This window comes from Salarias fasciatus, chromosome 20 (assembly GCF_902148845.1).
Source record: "Salarias fasciatus chromosome 20, fSalaFa1.1, whole genome shotgun sequence".
Lineage (NCBI taxonomy): Eukaryota > Metazoa > Chordata > Actinopteri > Blenniiformes > Blenniidae > Salarias > Salarias fasciatus.
Genome location: NC_043764.1, coordinates 11,314,482 through 11,331,563, shown reverse-complemented (window position 1 = coordinate 11,331,563; position 17,082 = coordinate 11,314,482). Strand labels below are relative to the sequence as shown.

At 41.1% G+C, this 17,082-nt stretch overlaps 1 protein-coding gene across 1 annotated transcript in view; it reads right to left on the bottom strand.

The window, feature by feature from the left end:
- Positions 1-7,874: 7,874 nt before the first annotated feature.
- Positions 7,875-17,082, bottom strand: part of plxna2 (plexin A2) — a 226,627-nt gene continuing 217,419 nt past the window's right edge. Inside the window, exon 34 of the mRNA XM_030118346.1 lies at positions 7,875-9,731. The gene's annotated coding sequence lies outside the window, so the exon portion shown is untranslated. The remainder of the gene's footprint in view (positions 9,732-17,082) is intronic.

Here is a 17,082-nt window from a genome sequence, read left to right as displayed (position 1 = left end):
ATAGAAGGTATGCCTCATGCCTTATTTAATAAAAAAAAAATAAAGAATGTGTATGATTGTGTTTATAATGCATAAATGTTGGTTCAGCGAGGCTCTGTGGTGAGCTAGCTTTAGCTTAATGTCTATATTATCCATTCTCAACGACAGCACCTTGGTTTTTTTTCTTTGTTCATTTCACGATAAATATCTTCAACAAGAAAAAGAAAACAATTTTTTTTTCATTTAGATTTTCTAAATTATTTGTGCGGCAGACCTTTTCGGTTATTAGTTGACCGCTTACTGTTGAGATGAAGAAGGTTCAGTAAAGTATTTAGACACAGTTGCTGTGTCCTTGGTTACAGAGACGTGATTTCTTAGAAAGAAAAAATAAATAAAAATCACACTTGCCTGGCTTCATCAGTATTTATTTAAATATGTCGAAACATCTCAATATTATTTTTAATGTTTTGTTTTCTTTGCCAGATGTAAATTTGTTCATGCTAGCACAACTTTTTTTGTAATCTAGTATGGGAATAAAAATAACCCTGAAACAACAATGCAGACTCAGCTTTTTACTGTTATGTATGTTGGTATGTGCGAAGCAGCAATGATACAAAGAGTACAAATTTTTATGCAGGTGCTTTGTGGCACAGGGCTTGAAAATGGCTGTTAAGCAGGGAGACAAAAACCCATAAAGCATTCAAAATGCATTTATATATTACTTAGTCACGTGAAAGTTTAATCATGAAGCACATTAAAAAAAAAAAACAATTCTTGATCAAAATGCTGTTCAAAGATGAAATACAATAGAAATTCATTCAATGTATGAAATAGTGTTGTTCATTAAGGCATAAATGTGATATCTGTGAATAATCGCTGTCTGATTCAAGTGGAGCCAGACCCCAGTTCAAAGGCTTTGTAGCATTGTTCAAACTATCTGATGTCCCAATAGCAGGAAGTACCAACAGTTCACTGGCCGACCTCTCCGTTCTGGGTCGGCTGATTCTGAATGGATTCTAAAACTGATCCGAGGCCAGCTCCACTGTGATACGATCACGCTGCTTCCTTCCAGCGAGCAGGTGGGCGGCTGCTTTTAGCACGGCCTGCAGGTCACGGAGTGACGGCCGGTCCAGTCCTCAGTGGAACGTCACAAATATTCAGGGGACTCCCTCGAAGTCGATCCAGGCTTTCAAGTTTTCATCCTTTCAAGTAGCTGAGAAAAAATCCTGAACAATAAATGTGTGCTACATTCAAAACTACGCATGTGCTTCATCTTCTAAACATATTTGTAGAACAAACATACTTTTAATTTCTATGCAGGCTAAAATTGCATTGTCCAACTCCGTAACATCAACTACAATACTGTTTTGGACTCGGATTATAGCACAAAGAACAAACTGATCGAAACGTTCATGAATATTTTGAACGAAGACAAAATGTCATTTAAGAAATGCATAAGAAGTTCTTAATAAATGTTAAAGATATAAAGAGAAGTGGTGAAACTGAAGGAATGGCGAAACATTTGACTCTTACTGAAATCTATAAGAAGTAATTGATCCCATCTGTGCTTTAAAGCAGAACTTGTTTCACAGTTCAGTAGGAAGGAAGATGTATTTAGTCATAGTTTACAGTATGCTGCCACCTTGTGGGGTAACACAGTAATCATGTTCTCTTGATGCATGAAAGTTCATTTTCTTTCCAGTACAGTGCATTAGGAAATTTTAAAACTTGAAGATGTCTGGTGCTTCGGCCATCTCTAATATTTAGAGCTCCTATTAACATGCGTGAGAAGAGCAGAAAATTAAACTGTCAACATCAAAACTGAGCAGAATTAAAATTAAAGCTGTTATATTGGATCACATGAGGCTGCTTGGTGAGCTTGTTGTGCAAATTTACCTTTTTAAATACAGAATGAAACATAAAAGAAAATCATTTAAAAAAAATAAGATGGTCCGAGTTTCCCCAGACTGAAACGCAGCTTGGATGTGAGAAGCGAGACGAGGTCTGTCCTTCACTGTAACCGATTTCAAATGGTGCTAGAAACAGAAGCAGACTCTGAACACCAGAAGAAATCGGTCAACCTTGGAGAGAGGACAAAAGAGCTTGATCGGTCCAGTCGTCCACGCAGACGAGAGCTTCTCGGCTGCTTTCTTTTTCTTAAATGTTCCAACGGGCCGCTTCACTGCTGGCTGGTGCTGGACGCTGAAACACACTTCCCACCCAAAGAACACTGATTTCAAATGGTGCTAGATGGATGACAATACTCTAAGCCACCATCTGAAACCAGCTTCCAAGAGGGGAACTTCTGATGAGAGTCTCGCACAGGCTGGAAGATAAAATCAACGTCAGCAGAAGATGGAAGATCTGACCAGGCGACGCGAATACAACAAGCATTTCCACAGCCTCACTGAAATGAAAGCACAACTGGAAGCACAAAGGAGTCGCCGCGATGCAGCAGCAGATTCACACAAAGCTCCATATCTGCATGACGCACCGAGCAAAAGGTAAAAACGAGATGTGAAGCAGTGACTGATATGGAAAACCTGGCTTACTGTCGTCATGAAATTAATATTTTCCAACTCTTTTCCTAACGTTATGGGAATAGCACATATTTCCCTACAGAATTCTTATCAAAAGCTTATTTTTATGGTTTACTCCAGTGATTTTCAAACATAACTGAACGGCCTACTTGAAAATCAATTAATCCCTTGGAGTCGAGCCAATTGTGATATTCACTATCTGATCAAATTATGGGGCCAAGATGAATTTCCTCCAAGCATTTGTTGCAGAGAGACATTAATTCAATATGGACATAAGCGATAAATTACATTTTTGGTACACTAAAAGTAATTTATTTTAGCTGATAATGATGTATTAAAATAGACTGAATTAAAAAAAAAAAAGAAAGAAACCAGCCCCAAGACAAATATGGCTTAATATCAGTAATTCAGAATTGCTTTTTTTCCTGAATTTAGTGCATTAAAGGTATAATGGATGATGTTTTAGCCAATGAATGGCGTGATGCGCGTGTCAACTATTGGTCTTCCAACATGTCACTCACGCTGGAGAAATGCTTGCCTAACGCTGTCAAGCGCGCTCGTAGGAGCAGCAGAGCAGGTAGGATGGTCTGGCGCATGCGCGTTTTTTAAAAAGCGAGTAACAGACGTTTGACTTCGACTTTTTCGAGAAAATCGTCCATTATACCTTTAACTGTTCCAAATTCCAAACTCAAATGCAAAATACAATATTGATACTAAAATAATCTACTTTTTATGAGCGTACTGTGATGTCTACTCTTTGAAAATCACTGATGTTCTCGATGACTCTGACAGAGTCTGCAGATGTGTAAATATACAAATATTCCTTGTAGTATTTTTTCTGAAAAACTTATGCAAGTCTTTGAATTGTACTTTTTGAAGCTATAGCTTGCAAAAACAAAGAATTGTCATGTTTGGCTTCATTGGTGTCCATGTGGGGCTAACCAGCGGTTAGCGGGCTAACCTGCGGGCCCCAGCCTGTGTTGGAGGGCGCTGCAGTGTGGCGGGAGAGCTGGAGAACAGTTCGCGGCTTGGCAGCCTTCTCGTTTCGTTCCGGCTCACGGTAAACGTTTGTTTACTTTAATAAAGTGGCATTCTGGAATCCTCCTTCCAGGCTTCAGTCGTATTAAAACAACCAGATAGAGGCTAGCAGAAGCATGGAACAGATGAGAGTGCTTGGTCTGGTTGATGGAAAGTTTCCTTCTAAAACTCGTGGGATGGAAGCGAGAACAAAAGCACGGCTGTGTGCAAAATGTCCAACCAAGAGTTTACAAATCACCCAATCGTTATTAGTGTTTGGTGCCACGTCAGTGCTAATGCTAAGATTATTCCCAATGCAATTTGCTAAATACAATATAATGCTGTGCAGGTTTTGATGCCCTCTGCTTGGATCTCTTTGCACTATTTGCTCAGATTTTGCCAGGAAGTTGATCAGGTGAAAGTTTGGTGCCAAATCAAACATGCCGATCAGATGAGCCACGGTGGTGACCGGTCGAGAGCGGCCAAACCCCTTTCTCTCGCTTCCATGTACGTAAAAATCGACTGATTCTCCTTGAAGCTTAACTCTTTTTTGCGAGCAACAGTGTTCTCGACCGTACATCTGTCTCCATCACGCTGAAACAAGTTACCGTATTAGTAACAACCAAAGGGAGCTGCGAGCCGTCTCTTATCTTGTTCTGGAACAGGATGTGATGCGAGTTCAAGACAGCAGAACAGGCTGTTGGAGATTTTAAGGGACGTTCGATGTTAACGTACGCGTAGGCTCGTGCCCACTGAGAAAGTTTGACTCTACGGTGCGATTCAGAGACAGAGATGAAAAGCAAAAAAAAACAACAACAACTGAGAAAGCAACAGAACACTCAGAACACCTCTCTGTCTCAATCCATTCCTCTACAACTCGCCCACACAAGTGATCTGATACTTGATCCAAGTTTCATGCGTGTGTGAAGGGCCAACAAGAACAGATATACACACACACACACACACACACTCTCACACACGACTCCAGCACTGCACACTGGGTTTCTCTCAACACACAGGCTCACCTGCAGCCCTGTGCAGACAAACCTCCGCAAGTCCTCGTCTCTCTGTTGCTCGGCAGAATCCGGAGGGACGATGGCGCGTCGCTCTCCAGTCACTACGAGGGAAAGGCAAGGAAGTGGCAGTCAGTCAGCCGCTGGCAGCGAGAGCCATGACGTAGAAACGCAGCTTACAATGCACCGATGGGGTGGGGCAAGGACAGGTAGTGGCCAGTTCACTGACTTGTTGCCAAGTGCTTTAAGAAAGTACAAAACTACCCAACCGTTTCTAATAACCCCCCCCCCCCCCCCCCCCCCCCCCCCCACCCCACCCCTCCGCCGCCGCCACGCAGTGTTTTTGTTTTTTGTAAATCGCTGCATGCAGGTTAAACGATAGACGACAATCAAAGAAAAAAAAAAAAACCCTCAACAACACACACCCACACACAGTCTGCCTCAATGCCTTCATGTTTACAACTCCCACAAATACCACTCGTCTCGAACCTGATTCACCCTTTGTTGGGCAACTGACCATCTTTGGTAACTTCCTCATTTTTTTGAAACAAAGGCAAAAGTTTTGTTTTTGTTTTATTGTTTTTTTTTTCATTTTTTCACTAACTTCTAATGAATTCTAACCTCTTCAGAACAAGTTTGTTCTGTGTTATACTGTTTCATACAAAATTATTTGCATGCACGTATAGCACTTCTTCTCTTCCTCTATCATCCATCCATCTTTCCAAGGAGCTTCTATCCTTTGGTTCAAGATGACAAATGAGACATTTTGGTTCGATAGTTTCTAAAATGTGTCACTCCGTGTGCTTCAAGTGCTACATATTCACTTTTAACCAGGATTACATTTTCACATCATGAAAAGTCACAGAAAAGTGTCACTCATTTGCTTGAGCACGAACAATGCCGGGTTACCTATAAGATCACTGCGTGCAGCAGATGAAAAACAGTTTGGTTTTTAAACTGGGGTGGGATGTGAGGACAAGGAAAAACAGGTAAAACACTGTAATTAAAACTGATGCAACTGGCCAAAATTGCTTAAACCACTAGAAAAGACAAAAGAAGAAAATGATGAATTAATTAAAAATGGCTGAAAAGAAAATGACAGCAAAACTGCAAAAATGGGTAAAATGAAAATATCTGAAATTGCTTATATGGCTTAAACAAAGAAGCCACATACTAGAAAAGGGACACAAAAATCCACAAGAAATGAGAAGGTAAAAAGAGGTTAAATTGCTCAAAAGGTTATAACGGTTTAAACAACTAGTTATGCAATAGAACATCTGTTCCAAGTTGTTATGAAAAATGAAATTTGCAATGTGAGTTTTTGTTCCAAAAGTAAATTTATCAGTGTAACTTTGGTCAAAGGTTTTGTAAGTTTTTAGTTCCAAGGTAGAAATTACTCAATGACAGAAATGAGGATCTTGTCACCTGTGTTCTAGATACTGCAGGAGACAGTGAGTGAGTTACCTGTGTGACAGGAAGCCTAATTTTTGTTATTCTTAATACAAAAATTGACATTCATTGACATTGACATTCAATTTCAAGTTTGATCAGTTTGCCATTCATTTTGATTAAATAGATGTGTTTATATCCTCAGTCCAAGCATAAAATATTTAGCGTAATTGCTCTACATTTGCACTCCATGAGAGGTTAAAAATTCAACTTCTGAACATGATAAGCGATTTATTAAGAGGGAGAAAAAAAACTGTGTGACATTTTCGGATACTTATCGGCCTTCAGGTCAACCAAGCTAGGCTGTTTTTCTTTTTGATCTTGTAGTTTGAACGTGAGGGCAGGTAAAGGCCGTGTGAGAGTGTGTGTGAGAGTGTGTGTTTGCGCGGTAGCTACAGTGACGGCTCGGATCAGAGCGGCCTGTCTGTTTGCCGGTGTCTGGTTCCTTCGGCTGGCTGGCTCAACCCAACCCTGTCAGCTTTCTTTTTCGGGTTGTTTGTTGCTTGTGTGCCACTGGACCTGTTGTGTAACGCTTATAAAAGATTTAAAGGGACAGGAGGCCTTCAGACAGCGGCCAACAGCGGAGTCAGGACTACGTAAACAATGAAGCGCCGCCGGGACGCCCGCAATGTCACTAATTAACAGGGAAATATCCATACAGCACGTATTATGGTTTACATAATTAGTATTTAGATAGCATACAGTATTATATTCCTATCTTTCAAATTTACAAACTACTAACAAGTTATTACATGGTTATTACACTAATATTGCACCACTTCCTTTGGTTGTAATTCTGTCTTTATGTGAAGCATAAAACTACACAAAGTGGTTAAAAAGTAATTGTGGAATTGCCTCATTCATTAAAAAAAAAAAACGGAAAAAGAAAAGATGACCTTATTGTTTTAGGGTGAAGAGAAAGTACTCGATCCACTACAGCTATGTTAAGAAGTACCATCAGCATATTTCCATCGGAGAGGGGAGAGACACAGAGAGGCTGAGTGGAGAAGCAGGAGCTGCAATGCAGACCGCGGCCAGCCACATTCGCTCTTGCATCATCTCCAAACTGTAGCATTGTTTAGACGCTGGACTGCAAGTCCGAGCACGACAAACACCTTCCACCTTCTCCACGAAGGAGTGTCGGGATGGTCTGTGCAGAAGACGTCGTTCAGCTCTTCTTCTTCTTCTTTTTGAACTAGACAGTCCAGAATGGACGGGAAAAAAATTGGACTGAACATGTCCGTCTAAAGCAGGGGAGCCAAACGTACGGCCCCGGGGACCAGAGTGTCCGGGATGACATTGCAGAGGCTGAAAATGATTAAAAATATTGAATTTTTCGAGAAGCGTAAAGTGTTGTTTATAAAGTATCTTCTGGGGATTGCAGTGTAGCAAACAAAACACGATACTCGGACGTTTTTAACAAAGAAGCATCAGCATCAAAGCCATTTAATTAGTGTCTAGTTTTAAAAACATGCATACTGAATGTGGCAAAATGCAGGAAATGGACGACTTTTCATTGCATTTTGAACCAGGAGGCATCATTAAAAAGGATCCAATGTTAATATTGCATCTTTTTTTCTTTAAAATGTTCAACTTGATAAAAGTTTTCTGAACAGATATTAGTTCAGTAAAATAAATGAAAACAATATGAGTTTGCATTCAAATGTTATTCTGTGTGTGGCGCCTCGACTAAAATTATTTCGAAACCCTTGATCTAAAAGCCTCTAGCTTCTCTTATCGTCCTAAAGATGGCGATTAACGTGATCTAAACGAGCAGAGGAACAAAACAGCAGCAGGCCAAATAAAGTGCAAGAGCATAATAAACGTTCATCGCTGGCCGAGACGCACTCTGAAAATACAGGAAATGCAAAATTCAACCAGACCTGACGAATGTGAGTTTGGAGTTAATGATGCGAGTCTCACTCTCAGGACCTGACAGCCAACACCTCGGCTTCACTTCAGCTTCAAATTGGATCACATCATTTGATATATTTCAGCCCAGTATCTGGAGGTAAACATAATAAAGCTAAAGGGATACGTGAACAGAAGCGAGGAGGTAGATTGATCCAGCCAGTCGCACCATGCATATTAAAAAACATGAAATAACACGTAAAGAGGTATTATCAAGCATAAATTATTACTTCATGAAATATGACAGAATATGCTCTATTCCAAAAATAATCTCTCCAAAGCTTTAACATTTTAGAAAGTCTTTCAAGTAACGAAATGCAAAGCATACTAAATACTAGTTATAGCAAGGTGACTTCAACAGACATAGAAGTTGAGGAAATGGTAAAACATAGCACTTCAGCAAAAACTTCAGCACTGAGATCAACCTGCTGCCCAGTGAATACAGAAACATCACAAACATCTGCTGGATTTCAAGCCAAACGCTTCATAAAACACCTTTTCCCGTCAAGCTGAAAATTGAATCCATCATATTTTTTTTCCACAGCTCCTCTCTGTGAAAATCTACGTCACCAATCAAACGTCAAACGCTAGCAACTCGATCGCTGCGAGCCAATGAGGCGCTGTCGTGCGGTCAGTGCGGCCGGCCGACGAGCTCCTCCCGTCCAATCACAGCCCGGCTTTGGCGCGGTGGCCCGTGATGCGGCAGCTTTAGGAAGTGAACTGGAGAGAGGCCAAAGCAGAGCCACCAAGAGAACAAGGTAAACAACCTCTCCCTCTATCTGTCTCCCTCTCTCTGATCCGAACCCCCCCTTTCAGCCGGTCCCCCCTCTCTCCGGCAAAAAGAGAGGAAGATAAACAGAGAGAGAGAGAGAGAGAGAGAGAGAGGGGGAGCGACCCAAGCTGCGTACTGGTTGAGGAGAAGTCCAGCCCAGAAACTACTGCGTCACTATCTCCGTCTCTCCTAACTACGCAGAAACAAATGAGTCTTGGGAAGGGTTTTGCCAAATCCCAGCGGCCCTGCGGGGCGAAAAACAAATCACATGACAGAAGTGCCACTAGCCACAGCTTGTTATGTGACAACAGCGTGCGTCTGCCTCCAAAAACCGGTGTATTCCTTTATTCGTGTTTGTTCTCCCTTCCCCACAACTTTAAGAATTAACCACAAACAGTACGCATGTAGTCAACACATTTGTGAGATTGTGCCCGCCTGTGGGGACAGAAAGTGTGGATTCAGCGCTGCTGTGCTGTTCACCTGGTTGCATCGGTGCACCCTTCCTTATAACGTTGTATTAAGCATATAATACTGTTTCATAATAGGTCAGACGGCACCGTGCAGGATTGGATTCACCTATTTGCACCATTTAATCATCCGTATTTCTTAAAGTGATGGTGGCACACTAAAAAAAGCAGCTTGATATTTCTCAGCAAAAACATTCCAGACTGAGCTTTCGCTGTGATATGAGGAACCCAATATCCCCTTTGTTAACCCCTTTGTCGCACCTCTTCCCCGTAAACAAACGCCTCGCAACGCAATCAAAACAAGAAACTGTGTCACATCGTCAGCATCCATGTTGAAACTCCTGGTATCAGCTCACAGGAACTACACACAGCACACACACGCACACACACACACACAACAGCGACAGGCAGAGCACATCAAAACTACCAAGGAGGAAGAGGAGGAGAGTCGAGCTTGTCCGAAACCACTGTGTCCGCTCCAGGTGGAGAGCGACTGACGATGACTCTGGGCTTCTGTTATCTCAGCTTCTGTTTCTCCCGACATGAAAAAGTGACGTAGCAACTAATCCAAAATCTCCCTCTTCTCTCTCTCCTCTCTCTCGCTGTCTGACTTGCTCTCCCTCCCTCTCTTTATCTTCCTCTCTGCTCGCCTCTCAAAACACACGCGCTCTTTATTCTCATCTGGTTGCAGAAACAGCACAATTGCTGTTGGATTGCTACTTCCAACTAACACATGCACACAGGAGCAGAGCAGACTCCACACAGATGCGTGTGTACGTGCGCGCTCACGCTCACACACACACACACACACACACACACACACACACACTCTCTCTCTCTCGGCCGTGCACGCACGTGCACGGCCGCGCAACTTCTCTTCCTGAGTGTGACGCAGCACTTAATTCTGTGCTTTTTTTTTTTTTTTTTTGCCACTGTTGTGGCTCCACGGACGCAGCTTCTTGATCAGGCTGAGGCAGAAACACACTTGCTAGCAGCCACAGAAGGCTGAGTGAGCAATGAGCAGGCTGCAGTTAAAGGGACCCTACCACCACCAGGCTCCCTGTCCCCTCAACTCTGTGACGTTGCCGTGTCCCCGTTTCCCCCCCCCCACCCCCCACCCCCCCCTCCTTTACGTCCCTTTTTGTAATTGGGTCTCTCCCTCACCGCTGCCCTCCCGTGTGGCGCTCTCCTCTCTGCTCTCGGCTCGGAGACTCACTCCGGTTCCTGTGTCTGTGAGGCTGAGCCGCCTGAGCCTCCTCGATCACCTGACAACCCACTGGTTTTAAAGGCACATCACCGGAGCGTGTGTATCAGTTGCATAATCGCTCAGATGGTACTTTGTTTTTTTTTTTTTTTAAACGGTCTAATGAGGAACGCTACTCGTGTCTGCGTTGTTCGGACCAGACCGAACGGCGAGGCGGGTTTTTTTTTTTTTGTCGCGGCACTTCAGCCATCACTGTTTTTACCTCCGAGGGAGAAATGTGCATCGTGTGAGAAGACGGGCTATATGACCCTTCCTTTGGCTCTCGGATGCCACGTAAAAACAGACCGTGCGCTTCCTCTTTCAGTGGTGTCGCAGTTCCGTCCTGCAGAAATAAACAAAGAAGCAAAACAGTTCTATCCACCGGTTAACATTTAGTTATTACATTACCGAAAATGTCCTTAACTCCTGCATGGCTGGAAAGACTCCCAGGCGTCGCGTTGTGTTTGTTCTAAGTCGAGAATGTTATCTGTATCTTTAAAACAAACTCCGTCCCTGCCTTAAAATAGTCTGTTTGGGTTCAGTCAAACGCCGGCAGGGTTTATTTTAAGAATTAGGGTTACAGTTTATGTGGTTGTGCACGTACCTTGATCCAAGGATTCTTCACTTCTAACGTGAATGAGACGGTGGGCCACTGCGGGAGGATAAAGACAACAGGATGAATACCAACAATCAGTCCGGCCTGTGACAAGGATTTGATTCAAGGCTTCAGAAAAAGACACTTTAGCCAAAGTGTTTAGCATCGCTGACTGGGAATGTTAGAGGAGCTAATCTTCCTCGATCCTCAGTATTATAATAAACACCACAGGCTGTTGCTCGGCAAATAAACCACAGGAAGATCCAACATTACACCTGCTAGATAGATTACAAATAATTATCAGGCGCTTTAACCGGGTTGTGGAAAGATTGGTCCAATAAAGAAAAACTAATCTTTGAATATATGTAAATGGTGCAGACGCCACAAACAAAGAATGCAGATGGCATCCAGCAGGGCAACAAGAGGAACAGGGTTGTTTTTGTCTCTTATGAGCTCAGGCTGGCTCTGCCTATTAGGTCGGTCTGCATTTAGGAAGCATAGTGTCCTCTTTATACGCTCAGCTGAAACAAAAGCTTTGTCTCGGTTCGCAAAACGTAAACAGAGCTTGTTCCTGTGCCAGTTCACACGCACACCTCTTCACGGTCGAGGCGTGTGACAGCGTGCACATTCAACACGTTCCTTCATGAATACTTCGTCTTCTTTTTTTCAAACTTGGGGAAATACCTTGGCAGGAAGCTATTTGCAAGCCTGATATTGAAACTTTTAGTTCAGATTTGTGTCGCACTTTAGAAAGCACGGTTGCCCTTTTCCTGCTCGATTTTATTTAATTTATTAAAGATATTAAGACAACACACTTTTTTTTTAAATTATTTTAGTCTGACTATTATAATGACTAATTGAAATTATATCATAAATTTAATTTTGCCTTTTGTCTGTCATGGCAGTAGCAGAATATAGAGAAAATATTTGGAAGTAGAATAATCTAAGAGAAGAAAATCGCACCAGCCTTTAACTATCCTGTATTATGAAAACATTTAAAAGTCCTGCATCCAACTAAAAATCAGGACGAAGCCTGCAGCGTGGCTCTCTCCCTCCAGACCCAGAAAAACCCCCGATCTAAACCTCACGCTTTATTAGAGATTTGAGTTTTATTCGAGCCATTAAACCTCGGTCCCTCTCGCCATTTCGAACGTCCTAAATTCTCCTTCATCCTCCAGTTACAAATCTAGATTTTTTTTATTTGGTCATTTGAGTGGCTATAAATTTTCTTCCCTGCAGCATGCGTGGCCCACGATGAAACCGGAGAACGGCGAGCCCCACAGCTTCACCTTACAGGGAGAGCGTTGCTAAAAGAATCGGCTTTCACCCTGCAGCAATATGGGAAATGTAAAGGATCTGCGGGATCAAAGCATGTTTGCTCAGTGCAGACTGGTAGATGTTGAGTATTGATCGGAGGATTGAGGGCTATCTGCTCCACTAGAATAAAGATGTCCACAGAATGTAGGCACATGGCGGTGAAAAGGAATGTGAATGTAGGAAAAGGATGTTTTAAATTTCTGCATTATATCAAGCAACCGATGCATATATGTTACATAATATAGTTTGTTTGGGTGTTTAGTCGTGCAGTGGTTAGCACTTTTGCCTCCCAGCTGTAATCCCAGTTCGAGACCTACTAAGGGGTTGAGCTGACTATAAGTGGATGAAGGAGTAAATAAAGATGGATAATATTTGCTTATCACAAGGTTAATCTCATTTTTGTGTTTTGGTATGATTTCTTTGTTTCTTTTTGCTGGTTTTTTTGCAAAGATGATGAACTCGGAAGATTAAAAAAAAAAACATTTTGAGCTATCATAACACAATCGAAATATTTCTGACTTTATTTACCTGCAGATGTTGGAACTGGAATATATATATGGATTTTAAGTGGAAACATGTCATCAACTTCCCCTTGACTCTGGATAGTTTATTTTTCTTGTGCTGACTGTCCAACATCCACTTCGCATTTCTTAATTTTTTTTTTTAGAATATAGTTTTGAAACTCCTGCATCCTCTGACAGTAATATGAGCATTTACTCTGACACGCTCTGTGTTTTTTTGCTGACAGAGACATGTCAAATCTTTTTACAAGTATTGGCACTTCCTGTCTGACATTTCTGTCCCCATCTAGTGGGCAGGGTGTTAATTTTAGACATGTCATCTGTCAGCCATGCCTGTTCCGCTTCCTAAGCCTTAATCTCTCAATTGGAAATGTGCCCAGTCAGCTCCCATTGATATTGTTTTTTGGGCTATAATGGGAACAATGGACAAAGATCCCTAAAGTGCACATGAACACATTGTTTTCCAAATAACTTGGTTCTGCAGGTTTTATATTTAGAACTATATTTATGTACATATTAGTATTTTTTTTTATTCAATTTCATACTTTTGCTAATAATTTCACATTATTGTGCTTACAATGAGGCGTGGCTATTGGGCTGCATGAGACCACATCCGACCATCATGCACTGCATAATTAAAGAGAAGCCTTAGTGAGGTTTCTCTGAACACCGTGTAGCTATTTCTTGACATGTCACAGTAAATATTAAAAACTTTTAACATCCTCTAAACAAAGCAAGATGAGCTTTGTAAAATGTGAAGCCGATACTGTGCAGCTGCAAAAGGTTTTTTTTTAACCATCAGTATGAATGTGTGAGAGTAAAACACTGATCAAGCCCAGCACTTAAATACCACAAAGCTATGGTCAGATAGCGGTTTTTCAGCTGAGGCTTTTAGAGAGTATCTTATAAAAAGAACGTGCTACTGTACTGTTGGATAATATTCACTGTGTGCTTGCTCTTACCTTTGTGACAGCAATGCGTCATTTCTACCTGGAAACAGAAATAGCAACATTAATCATAAAGCCAAGCATGTCCTATTCAGTTATTTCTGAAGTGAACAAAAATCTCAACATTGCTTTTCCTAATCATTATTGAATACAAAATTTATGGAAAAAAAAAAACATGTTAATTGAGATATCTAATCAGCTGTTTCATATACATTTTGCAGTGTTGCATCAAAACCCGTAAAATAAAAGTATCGGCCTCACTCCAAGAACACCGTCTTGGAAAACTTGTTCCAGTACAAGATGTTCTGTCTGTCTGCACAAACACGCCATCCTGTGTTAAATTAGGGTATTGCTTTCTGAGGGTTTGTTTACATCAGGAATAAAAAGTGCGTATGACATAGAAACCTCTGGATGGATGGAGCTGAGTCAAGGCACTTGCACAAAAAGGTGCAGACACTAGATTCAAATGAAATAACAAAAAAATAAATAAATAAATAAATAAAAAAAGACGCAACAAGAGCATTTTCAACAATGGCAGCAAAGACTTCTACAAATGAACAATGGAGAAAACAATCTTACATCTTACATAATTTCAACTTCAGTCTTACAATCGCATTTTGTATTTTCTTTACGCAAGTCACAGTTTAGACACAGTCAGTAAATGGATCAATATATTAAAAATGAGTCACTCTTACAGTCGTATTAAAATGTCAAAGTTAGTAGAATAATAAATAAATTACCTGAATGAGAAGCAGCGCCAAATAACGTTCCTGTGTTTTCCCCTCACAATATAACAGTTTTAGTTATTTTAATATTTCATTTAACTTCAAAATAAAGTTACTTAAAAAAAAACCAAAGCGCGCAGGCTTGATTTTTAAAAGAAAATGAATTAAATAAGTCGCACACTACTATCAGCAACTTGTGCGTTGATTCGGACCTAAACAACATCCTGATCTGGCTCATAAATGAAGAAAGTGCGCTGCAGAGACCACTCACTCCTGAGGTAAATACAAGTGCGCAACATCCTCCTGCAGCAGCGAAGCATCCAGGCAGGCAGCGCACCTCTCCATCCCAGCAGCTCCTCTGCCCTCTCCCACCTTCTCCCTCCGTCTCCGAGGAAAGAGGAGGCACGAATCCGCGCGGACACCTTTCAGAACGAAACAGCTGGGAGCAAACGCTTCGCTTATTTCCGGGTCCAAGCGTTGCGCACTAGAATCAAATCACGGCCGTGCGTAATCAAGCCCCAGTGGCCATTTAATAGATAAACATATTTAAATCATTTTTTTTTAAAGGGGTTTGGGGGAAAAACGTGCTGGATTTAAAGGGTAATAACTGCAACACTGAGTGGAGCATAATGCACAGAAAGTAAAGTGAAGCAGGTTATAAAACGCAGCTCACCCCGCCGCCCACCATGGTCGCACTTTAACCTACATCCCTACAGATGATGGCACATTAATGACGGAGGATGTAAATAAACTCTTCCTCCGGGTAGATTTCTTACCAAACAGATGCGTTTTTTCGCAGCATGTCCCCCTCCTCTCCTCCTTCACCGCTGCCCCCCCTCCAGCCTCCCTCCGTCGCCGCCCCCCCCAGCTGCTTATAATTAAATCCAGAGTGGTCCCCTGCCCTACTGAAGCCCCCTGGTCCATCGACATTTTCACAGCAACACGAGCCGGACACGCCCACCCGCACACACCCCCGTTTCCTGATTGGACGCCGCCTCGAAGTGCGTAGATGGGATCACGTGCTTTTGACGCATGTTTACAAACAGGCGCAGAGCCGGAAGAAGGACAGGCGGAAGGAGACGGTCCAGTCCGGGAAGCGTCGGGATTGTTCCGGTATTCCAGACAGGCGGCTTCTTTACACTTCTTTAAGAGATCAGATGGGTTTTTATTTTATCCTCCACAGAAATAGTCCAATTTAAACTTCTAAACAGGTGCATCTTTATACAATATAACGCCGCAGCTTCATTCTAAATGAAGCAATCAGAAATATCCCATAAACTTACTCCTTTAAAAAAAAATACGAATGAGAATCTAGATTAAACCAAACAGTCAATAAGTCAACAGATAAATAACGTCAATGCAGCATGATGCAGTAATTAAAAAAGAGGGGAAGCATTAAAAAAAAAAACCCAATACACTCGTTTTTTGCATCAGTTAAAAAAAAAGTATAAATAGAGACCAACTACCACTAAATCCTCAGAGTTACTAAAGGGCATCTATATTCTATCAAATGTCTGCTGTTTAGCCTTTATGAATCTATCCTTTCTGATGGTAAAGGTGATAATATTTGCCTGTCCATTGATGAGTAGCTGCACTGTATTTTCATAATCATAACATTGGAATATTTTATTTTCATAGATCAACTGACAGTAAACCCATCAAGAAAAGTTGAGCATTTTGGAATAATGTTTTCATCTTTTTTCACCTCTTCCCACAATGTTGACAATTTATCTATCACTTATATTTGAAAATTAGCACAGCCAATAATAATAATAATAATAATAATAATAATAATAATAATAATAATAATAATAATCACCATCACCCCCATTTTATCCTTGTGTTCTCATGAGCGTGTTTGCCAAATATAACAACTACAAAAAGAATAGCATTAGGGTTCATGCACGGGCCCATTAGGATTTATGGTCCATAATTTCTTAAACTTATTGTAAAACCATAAGTGAAAAAACAAGCAGGTCCATAATTTGCAGCCTTTTTATTTTCATATTTGTACCCTTTTTTTTAAATTCTTTAACTGAATTTGTTGTAAAATAACTCACCATTATTTCCATTTGGGAAAAATACTTGAACTTGAATGTTTTATCCAGGTACCTTGAAATGAACGTCTGCTTTGACTGTGTGGTTAAAAGGTAACTAATACTTTGGGTAGTTTTGGGGGAAAGTACTTTGCACCTTTATAACATTGGAGGCTTATTTTGAAGCTATTATTGTTCACAAAGACGATGTTTTCTTTCAATATGAGAATTATTTAGCCATCATTTTTGCCAGTCTCAGCCAGTAAAAAGCAACAAATGAAACCTCTCCTAACAAGGTGAAGCACCTTTTCCTCTCTCATGAATACAACAAGCCAAAATAAAAAGGATTACCACAGTTTTTTGGCTTGAAGTAAAAGGAAAATGTTGCATATTTCAAACATAAATTTCATATTTTACATATTTGCATTTTAAATTCTGAACTATTTTGCTAATATTCAACATTTTTAAACTGATTTCATTATTTTTTTTAGATATATGCTTTTTTTGCCCACGTATCGCCGCTTGAAAATCAGTTCCTTCAACTATTCAT